The 12,381-nt window shown below is 51.1% G+C and overlaps 2 protein-coding genes across 12 annotated transcripts in view; one reads left to right on the plus strand and one right to left on the minus strand.

Moving 5' to 3' along the window:
- The window catches only part of PKP4 (plakophilin 4), a 62,151-nt gene extending 55,424 nt beyond the window's left edge, over positions 1-6,727 (minus strand). For 5 of the 9 annotated variants that reach the window (XM_074547732.1, XM_074547728.1, XM_074547729.1 and 2 more), the window contains exon 1: positions 6,593-6,686. The gene's annotated coding sequence lies outside the window, so the exon portion shown is untranslated. Of the gene's footprint in view, positions 1-6,592 lie in introns of all 9 variants that reach the window. The other 4 variants (XM_074547730.1, XM_074547726.1, XM_074547731.1 and 1 more) reach the window with 3 other exon arrangements.
- A 116-nt stretch (positions 6,728-6,843) lies between these two features.
- Positions 6,844-12,381, plus strand: part of CCDC148 (coiled-coil domain containing 148) — a 44,945-nt gene continuing 39,407 nt past the window's right edge. For 2 of the 3 annotated variants that reach the window (XM_074547735.1, XM_074547736.1), the window contains exon 1: positions 6,846-7,004. The gene's annotated coding sequence lies outside the window, so the exon portion shown is untranslated. Of the gene's footprint in view, positions 7,005-12,381 lie in introns of all 3 variants that reach the window. The other variant, XR_012581850.1, reaches the window with a different exon arrangement.

The raw sequence follows: 12,381 nt of genomic DNA on the forward strand, positions 1-12,381 counted from the left end.
TGGTATCTTCTCCAGTTGTTTCATAAGTTTTGCCTTTGTGCCTGTAAGCTCTGTGGAGCATGGACTTCACAGAGGGCTACGTCAGTTTGGAGTTTAGGCACCAGTATGATACAAATTAAATCTCCTTTCACAATAGGCTATAATTTCAATACTGCTGTGTATTTGTCAATAAGAATACAGGTAACTTTGTTTTTAAAAAACACTATGAAAATACTAAGTCTTTCTGAGATTTGTTTCCCTATGTACCTTCAGATACCATACAAGACTTGAGCATGAATTAGCAGAAGACAATTGTTGAACACCATCACATAAACATATCTGTACACAGAATGCCTCCAATTAGCAGTCCAGTGCTCCACTTGTCCAGAAACCACTGAAAGCAGTGCCATTACATATACTACCTCGGGTTCACTTTGTGAAAGATACGAAATGCTTCAGCTTTAAGCCTGTCACATTGACATGAAAGTTAAAGAATTATCATTTGTCTGAAAGCATTTCAGAGAGAGGTGAGTTTCTGTGGTTTTAGTTTTCACCAATCAGATTTACCTGTATGATAACAAATGTGCCAATACTTAACTCCCAGGCTACACAACAGGAAGTTCTGCCAAGGCAAGAACAAGTGAAGAACACGGGTTTGGAACGGAAGAGGTTTCCTTTCAGAGCACCATTGCCTGCTGCTGCCTTCCTGGGGAAGAGGACAGAAATCCACCACAAAATGGAAATCTCCCATGCACATCTGATTTCTAGCACAGACGGCATTAAGTTACATCATATAGAGCAAACTAAGGGATAGATTAGGTGCTTTCTATTTGGACACGTGTAATGCAAAAGCTTTTGAGTCCATTTATAAAAACCTGTTAAAAGCATAGCCCAGATGATAGTATTTGGCTTGCCACACCACAGACAGAAGATGAGGAGCTTTTGATAAGAAGATAAAGACAGGAAAAGTTTTTGGTACAGAAACAAACATAAATCTAGAATTTGTTTAATGGTTCTTCCTTGCTCCTTACAGCTGGACCTCACAGGACAAAAGGTAATATTTGCCATCACAGCACAGCTCCTTCTTTTCCTCGCTTGCTCCCAGACCTGTGCTACTCCTGGCCCTACCTGCACTAGGAAAACTGCTGGAGGTGGCCCCAGTCAGTCTAAGGGCATTTCTCGGACCAACCTGATGCACAGCTACCCCTACTGCCAGCCAGCAGAGGTGCCCCAAGACAAGCAAATCCCATCAGAGCTCCCCCATGCAACGCTCTGAGGTGCATCTCACTCATCAGGGAATGGCAGCCTGGTGCCCCAAACTGCTCTGCACAAACTCAGCGAACCCTGAGGGCCAGTTCAGCCCACAGCCTGCACAGGGGCTGTGAACCACCTGCCTCACATCCCACAGATCCCACAGCCACAGGGGCATTTCATGCACTGCCCACAGCCACCAACCCATCCACAAACAGTAAATACATTAACAATCCCCCCACTGAGCTGTGATGCACAATGCAAGTTTCAACTTGTGCACCTTCAAAGAATTTACAATAGATTCCTTTCTGCTCTTTAATAATGAATTCATCACATCAATCAAAACATTAGATCAACTATAATGTTAATTGAAGGTTCACAAAAACACACTACATTTCAGTTAGAACACTACATGGAGGGGGGGGTAATTTTACTTATTTCTTGAATAATGGTTTAATGACCCTCAAATTAAGTAACAACTCCTGGTTTCATTTTTTCCACTAAAATAAAGACATATTTTAAATTATCTTTAAAAGCAATTAAACAGGAAGTTGACTGGTCTTCAATTCCCTGTAAGGAAATCTCTTACCTAGCTATGTAAAATCTCTAAAATGCTGCACAAAGTTAAAAAAAAAGGGGGATGATCTGTAAGAAATGGTAATGGAGACATTTTGGAGAAAAACAGCAATTTCTTTTTCTTAATATAATAAAATTGCTTAAAATTAAAGTAGGAAAACACATGTATAACAAAAGCATGCCAAAAACTCTGTTAAAATGGCACCTTGTTTAAAGACGCCATACTCAAAGAACAGATTTTTCCCAGCTTTCCAAAGTCATCTTTGTTTTCCTGTAAGAGTGGGATGCAATGAAGAGGACCAGAAGGTTGAAGACAGCCCCAGACACTCTCCACAGATGCCGGCAGCCATGGGCTCTGCGGTGCCGCTGGCAGGGAGGAAAGGCAGGAGAGGCAGCAGGGAACTGGCCAGGCCGGTTCCCGCAGACACCACTCGCTCTTCAGGAAGGAGGGCTGACTCACACAGCCCATCCTGAAAGGAGGGCAAGTCTGTGCTGGAGTCACCTCCCTGGGCCTGGACACATGGCTGGCTCTGGACACAGGGCTGCCCCACAGCCTCCCTGGGCCTGGACACACGGCCATTCCATGGCCTCGCTGGGTCTGGACACAGGGCTGCCCCACAGCCTCCCTGGGCCTGGACACAAGGCTGGCTCTGGACACAGGGCTGCCCCACAGCCTCCCTGGGCCTGGACACACGGCCATTCCACGGCCTCCCTGGGCCTGGACACACACATGGCCACCCCACGTCCTCCCTGGGCCTGGACACGAGGCTGGCTCTGGACACAGGGCTGCCCCACAGCCTCCCTGGGCCTGGACACATGGCCACTCTGGCCCTGGACACACGGCCAGTCCACAGCCTCCCTGGGCCTGGACACAGCTGCCCCATGGCCTCCCTGGCCCTGGACACACGCACAACTGCCCCATGGCTGAGCACCATGGTCTCCAGCCTCCCATGGCCCAGCTGAGCCACCGTGACACACCACTCCCAGACCCTTCCCCTTCAGCCTTCCCTTTCAACGACAGAGTCAGATATTCCACTATCAAAAAATAAAATAATTAATCTTCTGTGAAAGTGATGGACTCCTTCCTTCCTCCTGAAATCCAGGAGGATTCTCTGTCATCTGCCTCAAAGTAAAGGAGAGAGGTACTAAGGGCAGCAAGGGGAAGAGGAGCAAAGGTCTGAATGCTGCTGCCAGCTGCAGAGATTTCACTGACAAGACGCTGGGATTTTCTTTCATGTAAGCAAAAGCTTTGGGAAGGTCACCAGAGGCAGTTTTTGGCTGTCTTTATCCACCTCCTCCCCTCCCTCCGCAAACCTCCCCCGAGCAGAATAAATGAGTATTCTGTTTGGATAAAAGAGCATGAGAAGTTATCCAATGAACTAGGACATCTCGCAGGCCTTAGGAAAAGCAGCTGAGAATCAGCAAAGCTCCCAAGCATGCCCAGAGATCACTCGGTGCCATCATCCCCTCCAGGTCCATTCCCAAGTTCTGCTGCCAGGGCCAGCACAGCCAGCTCCTTGGGAAGGGCCATTTCCACAGGCCCTGGCTCTGGGCTTGGCTGTGGTTGTGTGTTTACTCCCCATCTTCACTAGCATTTGAAGTGCCTTGCTGTCAGCAATATTGCTATCAAGGCGGAGGCAAGTAGCAAGTGATAGCTACCGGCCATGCCCAACAGCCCAGTTTCACATCTGGTTTCTGGTCACTCGCACACAAAGCTTGGCCAGGCCTTTCTCCTTTCCCACCTCATTACTAAAGCTGGAACTGGTTTAACTTTGGACTGGCAGTACATGCCATAATCATAAGGATTTCATGTCTTATTTTTGCTTGAGAAAAAAAAAAAAAAAGCACCAAACCTAACCAAAAACGCTGAAAATTCCAGAATTCTGACCCGCACCAACACAGGCTCCCGGGGAGATGTCCACATGCTTGTTGTGCAAGGTAGCAGAACACGCTGTTGCTGTAGCAGCTCCGGGCAGCCCTGGCACAGGGAGCGGCCGCTCCTGCAGGGCAGGGAACTCCTGGAGCAGGGTCTGAGCCCACGGCAGCCTGCCAGGAACACGCTCTGCTCCGGGCACTGCTCTGCTGCACCGCACTGCGAGCGCCGCTGCTCACCTGCAGCGCCTCCACGGAACCCACCCCGACCCACCGGGACAGAAAAGGGACTGAGAGCGACACAGACTGTGGCCAACGACAGGCTCACAGCTATGCTTTTCCAGACAAGTATCACAAGTTCCACTTGCTTTTTTAGGAGACTTTTCTGTACCACATTACACTAAGTACTAAACCTGGTACTAAAGCAAACTAGCCTACTGTTAAGCTCACTGAACTCCCTGAACTAGCCACTGCTTTTATGCACCAAACAAATAACCAAATGTTACAGGACTTGATTATTTTCAGCATCAAAATTAAGAAAAAAAATCCCCATAACAAAATGTAGACATTACTCACACAGTCCCATAGTTTAGTACTGCTTTAGCTCTTCATCTGTACTAAATGTATTGAAATTATCTACATAAAGTGAAGCAGAAGTACATGAAGTTCTTATTTATGTTTTCTGTTAATTTAAAATGCAGCTTTTCTCCAGAGAGTCTTCTATCAGGGCATGCAGATTTCTACACTAAACAGCAAACGCACTTTGCTGATTAAGATTACTATTATTTGTACATAGCATATGCTACCACTGAATATGAAAAATACTTCAAAATGCACTACAGACACTGTTTTGCTATTGCAAGAAGCTTCTATAAAAAGGTACTGCATCCTATAACTTGTTTACATTGTGGGACTGAATTCAACTGTTCATTAAAAAAGGATCTTGCATTACTATATAAAAATGCAAACTCCAAAAGGTGTTGTCTTGTTAACATTCTAAGAAATGAACAAATTCTCCCCTCTCATAGAAGATGACTCTCACAAAACTTTCTCCAGCTGTGTTTCAAAGCAGAACTTCTGGTATCAGTACTGCTATTTGTGCGGAACGTCTAACAAGATGAAAGGGAAAAAGACACAGTTTTTACTGGAAAGGGCCTATCAGCTTTTCAACCTTAATTAAAAATATTAATAGCATCTTATTTCAGCAGCAACAGAGCAGTTCACAGAAGGAGAAAGTTACTGCAACCTACCTTTCACAGTCATGTTACATTTACTTGCATATAACATTGTAATGTTTAACAGAAACATTACAGTATATAAATGACAACAAAAAGCTTTTGCTCCCAACACACACTCCCGCCACTTTAAATATGATGAACATGACTGAATTACTGTCTCCTCATAAACTAAACAAGCATATTTACTAGGTTCCCATGTCTTTATCGCAATGAACAAATTATTTGATGCTGACCTCAAAAATACAGTTATTAGTTAAGGGGGAAACATTATCATCCTCGTAATCTACTAATCTCTAAACTCCAATTTATCAAAAATTGTCAATGCTGAAAAAACTGAAAAGCCGGCTCATGCAACACTAGTGCTCTCAGTCCAACCACACCTTTTCCTTCAAACAGTCGAATCTGGAAGCAATGACTAATGTAAAATTAACAGGGAGCGGGAGGCTATTGAGAAAAAAAAAAAAAAAAGTACAAAGGTCTATGGGGCAAACAGAGGCACTTCAGAAACACTCCGTTCTCTGCCCCTGAACTGGTGATGTCTCCTGAGCGTCAGCCGGGAGGAGAAATGGACCAGAGGGGGCTTGAGTCATCAGCTCTGGTTTTTCTGTGCCGAAACAGCCTGGGTTCAGCATCAGCAGTTATTTTATTGCAGCGAGACTTCATTTCCCAGCTCTCCCAGCCCAAGCCACGGCAGTCGCACTCGGTAACCGGCACCTGCAGAGCACTTTCTGTTCTCGCACACACTGCAGCGTGCCCGAGGCACGGCCAGCCGGGCACGGCCACCTGTCCCCGCGGGCCACCGCTGTCCCCGCCGCGCCCACGCCCTGCACGTGCTGCCCCGCGGCCGGCCCCGCGTGTGCCACCGGAGACACACGGGGGAGAAAACACCGCCACAAGTTCCTACAGCCCCACGAGCCGCGCTCCCGGGGCGCGGGCCGAGGATGCTCCGCGGCTCCCGGTACTCGGCGACGGGAGCGCGGCTCGTTCCGCGGTCACACGAAGGGTGAAAAATCCAAATTTAAATCCCGTGCAGGGAACACCGGGGCGGCAGCGGGGCCCGGCACCCCCGGGAGCACCGGGGCGGCAGCCGAAGCCTGGCGCTCCGGGGAACACCGGGGCGGACGCTGGGCCCCGCGGCCGCCCCGTGCGGGCACACCGGGCACGCAGGGCCCGGCGCTGCCGGCTTCCCCCGCCCGCTCCGCCGACCCCGCCATCCCCCGCCGTGTCCCCGCCCGGCCCCGCGCCCGGGGCCGCGCGGCGCTGCGGGCACGGCGAGGCCCGGTGGCCCTGCCCGCAGTGGCTCCGCCGGGCTCGCAGCTCCCGCCGCGGCGCCGCGCACACCCCACGCACACGGCGCGGCCGCGAAACACCGGCGGGCCCGGGCTCCGCACTCCCGCCCGGTGCCGCGCGGCGCCCGGGGCAGGGGCCGGGCGGCGGCACCTCCGCCCAAAGGGCCCCTCCGGGCGGCTCCACCGGGCTCCGAGCGGCCCCGCGGGCACGGAGAGTGCGCGGCGCTCCGCCCGCGGGGCCGCCCGAGACGACGGCTCTTCGGCCCCGATGCCCCGGCGGGGTCCGCGCCTCGCCTCCCTTGCCGCCCGCCTCGCCGCGCCCCGCCGCCCCCTCGCCTCTCCCGCGCGGCGGCCCCAGCCCGCGGCTCCCCCGTGCCCCGCACTCACCGCGCGGAGCGGCCCCGCGGCCCCGCCGGGCGCGCCCGCCCTACCCCGGGGTCTCCATGGTGGCGGCCCCGCCGCCCGCTCCGCCGGCCCCGCCCCGCCCGCGCGCCGCGTCACGCACCGCCCGGCCCGGCGCCCACCCCCATTGGCCAGGCACGGCCTGGGGAGGCGTTCCATTGGCTGCTGATCCGCGTTAAACCCGCCAATGGCGGCGCCACTTGAGGTTACCGTGGTTACCGATGCCGTGCGGGGGAGACGGCGTGGATGGGATGGGACGGGACGGGACGGGACGGGACGGACCCGACCCGACCCCACCCCACCCCACCCCAGCCCGACCCGTGCCTGGGGCGGCTCCGCCGGGACAGCCCGTGGGGACGGGAGGCTTGCTGCGGCGCCACCCGCCGGACCCGTCGCGGTGAGTGTCCGAGCGCGGCGGGGGCGAGAGGTGTGTGAGAGGATGGATGGAGCAACCGGTTGCACAATGGCCGGTGCGGGGAGCCCGCAGTGGCCGGGCGTGCCCGCCCCGCGGTGCTGGCCGCCTCCTGCCCCGCCGAAGGAGCCGCCGCGGGAGCGGGGCGGGGAGCAGCTCGGGGGCTGCGCCGCAGAGCCGGGCCCCGTGCCCGTCACCGTGTGCCGCGGGCTGCGGGACTGCCCTGCTTGGGCTGGGAGCTGGCAGCGGCTGGCTGCCCGCGTTCCCGCCCGACCTGCCGCTCCTGCGACCCGCGGTGTCCCGGTACCGGCAGAACGCACCGCCCGCGGCGCTGCTCACACCCCGCGGGCTCAGTCCAGGTGTTTGCGAAAGATGGAAAAACGCTTTCCATAGGGTTTTAACATCCTACCGTTTTAAGCTTCCAATAGCAGCTGATCACTCTTGATGGCGTGTGAGGAATCATAGAAGTAGAGAAGAAAAGCCAGTATCCCTAAAATCGCCGTAAAACATTTCCATAAAAGGCTTTGGGCGTGTTAAATGCTTGATGAACTTTTTGCATCCCATGCCTGTCCTGGACTCACCACCTCGGTGTGTCCCGGGGGTCTGGCTGGGCCATTCCTCTCCTTCCCGAACAGACTGTCCCGTGTGGCCCAGGTGTGACTGGTTTTTCGCTTACTTATTCTCTCCTCCCGCCCCGCAGGGACGATAGCGATCGGCACTCTCCACTTCATTGAATGACGCTGTAAATGGCCCAGAGGAGCCAAAACCAAATGGCCACTTGAATCAGCAGCTCTTGCTGTCTCGAGAGGTTGTTTTACTCACCCTCTTCCCCTGTCCCGTAGATGCGGATGGTGTAGAAAGCCTGCTGTAAAGGAGCGTGACGAGAGTATCCACATTGTAACTCGTGTCTGTTTTCCATCCAGCTCAGTTTTTCGGTTTAGTGTTTGACGGGGCGAACCGTAGTTTTATTTTAGGCATAAGGACGCATGAACTCGTGATGGGGTTTAACTGGTGCTGATGCTGCAGGTAGAATTATGTCCTTCGTTAGCCTCTGCTTCGGAGGGAGCTGCGGGTAACAAGGAGGAGGCAGGTGGACATGGAGAGTGACATCCAAACTCATATAGTCCCCTCTCTGAATTTCCCACTTGGAATGTACTCTGCTACATGGAAACCATGTAGGCTACTGGCAAGATATTTAATCCCTGAGGTCTTTGTTGCTATTTGTATAATTATTTGTATGTTGAATAATGCAGTAGGAACTCCTACATTATGATGATATCCACATGGAAAATGCTTGGCAGCTGTAAACAGGAGTTTTGAGTCCTCACTGCTCTGAAAAATCTCGTGATTTATACCATATGAACTACATATAAAATATTACCAAACCAAAATGGTGGTCTCTGTCTAGGAAATGGGAAACAGAAGCTGAGGGGAATAACAGTAGAAACTTAGGAAAATAAAGAGTAGCAGGTGTGAAATAAAATAAGTGGTGAAAGGGTCAAATGAGAGTGGAGAGCCGGAGTGAAGGAAAGATAAAAGAACTAACTAGATCTAGAATAAAGGGAAGAGAAAGTGCAGGATGTGTGAGAGCTGTGACCTTCCGTAGTTGCAAGGTTGCTTCTACCAAAGGTGTACTGGATTAATTAAATTAGCTTCAAGTCAGTCTCAGCTGGTTTTCACCAGTAATTTGGGTGTTATTATTGTGCTGGCTTGGCTCTCACAGATAACAGCTTTTGGGAAAGGAGGAAGCTCACTTGCCCCGAGTAGAAGGAACAATTCCTGGCTGTCATGGGGGCTGTGGAGGGCACAGCCTGGGGCAGGTGTGGCACAGTGCCATCCCCAGGATCCCCAGCCCTCCCGGTTCTGGCTGGCCCCAGGAGATCAGAACGGGCTGCCCCAGGTGCCCTGCAGAGCCTGGCTGTGCTTTAGAGTTTCCTGCTGGGCTGAGATGGCAAAGGGTAAGAAATGCTGTTGGGGAGGAGAAGGGGAACTTGAGTCCGTTTGTTTTGGCACAAAAGAAGTACAAAGAATTGAAAGTAACATTTTGAGGTTCTGTCAGATTTGGAAATCTGTTGAATGACTGTCAGTGAGGAAGGCTGTTTCATTCTGTCTGGTATTAGTCATACACTCATAGCTGGTGTATTTGTTTTGGCACCCTGAGCAGCCAATACATTATCTAATTGCCTGCTGTGTGTCCCAGGGCAGCAGCCCTGTCCAACAGGGATGACATAGGCTATGGAAAGGCACCCCGTGTTAACTTTCCAATGCAAAGGGCTGCACGGAGGCTGATTCTTTGATTTCTTATCCCATTAGCTGAAAGTGGCCTTGTTTTGTTCCTATGAATTAGGTTGGTTTGGTTTTGGGTGGTTATTTGGGGGAGGCTGGGGGTGGGTTTTGGTTTCTGCTGGAAGCTTTTTCATGCTACCTGCTTTAACTGTAATCTCTTCCAGATTCTGAAATTATGAAGGTTTGGGGAAAAAAAATACCTGGAGAAAAGAGTGACGACATGGCAGGCTAACACAAGCCATGGACAGCTGTTTAGTGTTCACAGGGGGAGTTATTTAGATTTGTGGGGTTTTTCTTCTCATTAAAACCTACAATTTGATTTCAAAAGTTACTGCAAGCCATTGTGTTGATGTCACAGCAACTCAGTCAATCACAATACAATTGATTTTGGGTAATTTTGAAACTGTAATTTCATTTGGTATAGAAAGCACTAAATGTTCTCCCACTTTTCATAGTTTCACTGGGGAGGTGAGGCACCTAACAGGTATATTTCTGAGCAAAGTGGTAGGCTGACATTTTGCTTTTTCTGTGAGGGCTTGTATAGAAATGTTCTGTTTCAGACAGTGCCATTCAAAATTACTGCTCTGCTGTGGGTAGATATTACTCTACCCAGTGGTAAAACAAAATAGTGAGGAAAAACTGTTGGATACTGACAGGTTGTTTGTACTTTCCTTCTTTCTTGCATGGCTTTGAAGCGTCAGGTAGGAGTATTTGCTTGTAGATGGTGCACAATGCTCAGCATGACCACCAGCCCTCCTTGCAGGGCCCCGTGCTCTGGCTCAAGCCCAGCTGCCCCAGGAAGGACAATAATGCCCTGTAATGACACTGATAATGCCCTTGCAGCTTTCCCAGGGCCAGCAACAGCATCCTGCAGCCATGCGGGGAGCTGCGTTATGGAACAGGTCCTGCTTCCCCAGGAACCCCCCTGGTGTACACGTGTGGGGGGATAGGATGTGAGGAAATAAAGGTAGTGCAGAAGGTAATCTCACCCCTGAGGAGCTGCAGCTGTACTAATCACCAAAGATTAGGAACAAGCCTGCCCTTAATAGGCCACAGCTGTGTCCAATAAGCATGAGTGCTACAAAAGAGTGGGTTAGCTGGTTGAGAGGAGAGCTGGAGTTTGTTGGCTGTGCTGTGAAGAAGGTGTCAGTGCTGTGAGGAGCTGACCATGAGAAATCACCAAGAAGGTATGGAACTTTTGCAATAAGATGACAACATATGTGCCCTTATTTTCTCATTTGGATCAGTTTTCCAGAGCTGCTGTTGCTGCCCTTGATGCCTGCACAAGGAATGCGCAAGCACCCGTGCACAGCAGGAGAGGGGGCTCCTCCTGCCCTGGGTACCTGTTCCTGCAGGATGGAGGGGCTCCAGGAGCAGCAGCTTGCTGCCCTGTGCTGTAGCTCAGGCCCCTGTCCCAGCATTGTTTCAGCTGTAGCGTGGTCCCAGGAGCGCAGGGAGCGCATTGTGTGTGGGGCAGCAGGAGAAGGGCTGTCCCTAGGAGAGCCGTGCTGCTGGAGCCAGCTCACGGTGAAAGCAGGTGTGCACCTGTAAGTCAGGGCTCCTCCACGATACTGCAGCACTGGAAATAAGCAGGCAGCTTGGCAACAGCCAAGAGAATGATCTGGAGAAAAGATGGCAGGAAATGCCGAGTGAGATGTCCAGTAAAGACAAGGTCATCAGCAGCTGGTCTGGTCTGTGGGTTTTTGGATCCTAAGCTTGTAATTGTCGTGTAAAAAAACCTTAAAAAATTGAGTGAGTGATTTAAAACGTGCACAAACCCCAAAACAAACCAAAAAAACAACCAAAGCCCACAGCAGCTCTCCCCAAAGCCCACCCACAAAGAAACAAAAAATCCCTCAGCCCCCCAGCTCTGGGCAATGCAGGTACTTCTATCTGCTCAAGGATAGGGGGAGGTCTGCTGAAATCCTTTGCAGTTTCTACCAACTGCTACAGTTGCTGAACGAAATATTACCTGTCTTCTTACTAGTTTGTATATGAGGCTGGAAAAAATGTTGAGAAATTAGCCAGATTGTAATCTTTCTTACCCTGCCGGAGATACAAAATGTCAGGCTAAAATCTGGAGATGCCTCTGAAGAAGGAGGCAACAAAGAGAATGTGTACGAAGAAAGATTGTTTAATTCATGTTTATGGACTGTACATTTCTGGTGGCTGTGACTGTGAGGCCCCAGACAAGAATGAGTTGCTTTTTGTAGTAAGATATCAGACAACATTATGCAATAATTTAAAGTGAAGTTGTGCCAAATACTTCCCTGCACATAACTCTGGGAATTTGGCCTAGCAGAGCTGGCAAAAGCTGTACAAAATGATACTGATGCTCCTGACAAAATAAGCTGCAGTGGCTCCTAAATCACATGAATTATCTGTCCCTCTGGCTTGTCTCTCACAGGCTGCAGACAAACGTTGTGCTCTGGCTCCCACTGCCCTGCTGAGACAAAAATCCTCTGTGCTGGCTAAAGGACAGTGCCCCAGAGCAGTGGTGCCAGTGCTGCCCCACAGGGTCCCTCAGGGCCCTCTCTGCCCCGGGGTGTGCCCTGGCTGTGCCCCACCTGCACTGGGCAGGTGAGAGGCAGGGTTGCTCTGCAGTCAGTGCGCAAGGGGCTGCAGCTCTGCACAGCTGCTGCTTCTCTGGCTTAAACTGGGAATAAAAGTGTCCTGGCTTGAGGAGGAACTGGGCTTATTCAGACAGAGCCTCATGCTCTTGAAGCACTGTTAAACTGTTCTGCCAGCAACATGAACCAAGCCAGCTGACTTGTGCCTGCAGTGCATTAGGAAAGGCGTGCAGAAATTGGTCTGTCAGCAGGGCTGGGAGGGAGAGGCCTCCAGCAGTGGGGCAGGGAACCCTTCCACACAGATTTCGGTTTGTTAGGTAAAAAACATCAGTAACAAGGCTTGCATGAAAATGGGGTAGGAGGAAATACTTTCATTAAAAATACTACACAAAAGGCAACAGTAAAGGCAAGTGCAAAAGGTGAGGACAACTTAAAATTACCTTTCTAATTCCTTAAATAAGGAACCTGACTCCTGTTTCCCTTCTTGCTTTGACAAAATCTGAGAC

This window comes from Zonotrichia albicollis, chromosome 10, assembly GCF_047830755.1.
Source record: "Zonotrichia albicollis isolate bZonAlb1 chromosome 10, bZonAlb1.hap1, whole genome shotgun sequence".
In the NCBI taxonomy this organism is placed as follows: domain Eukaryota; kingdom Metazoa; phylum Chordata; class Aves; order Passeriformes; family Passerellidae; genus Zonotrichia; species Zonotrichia albicollis.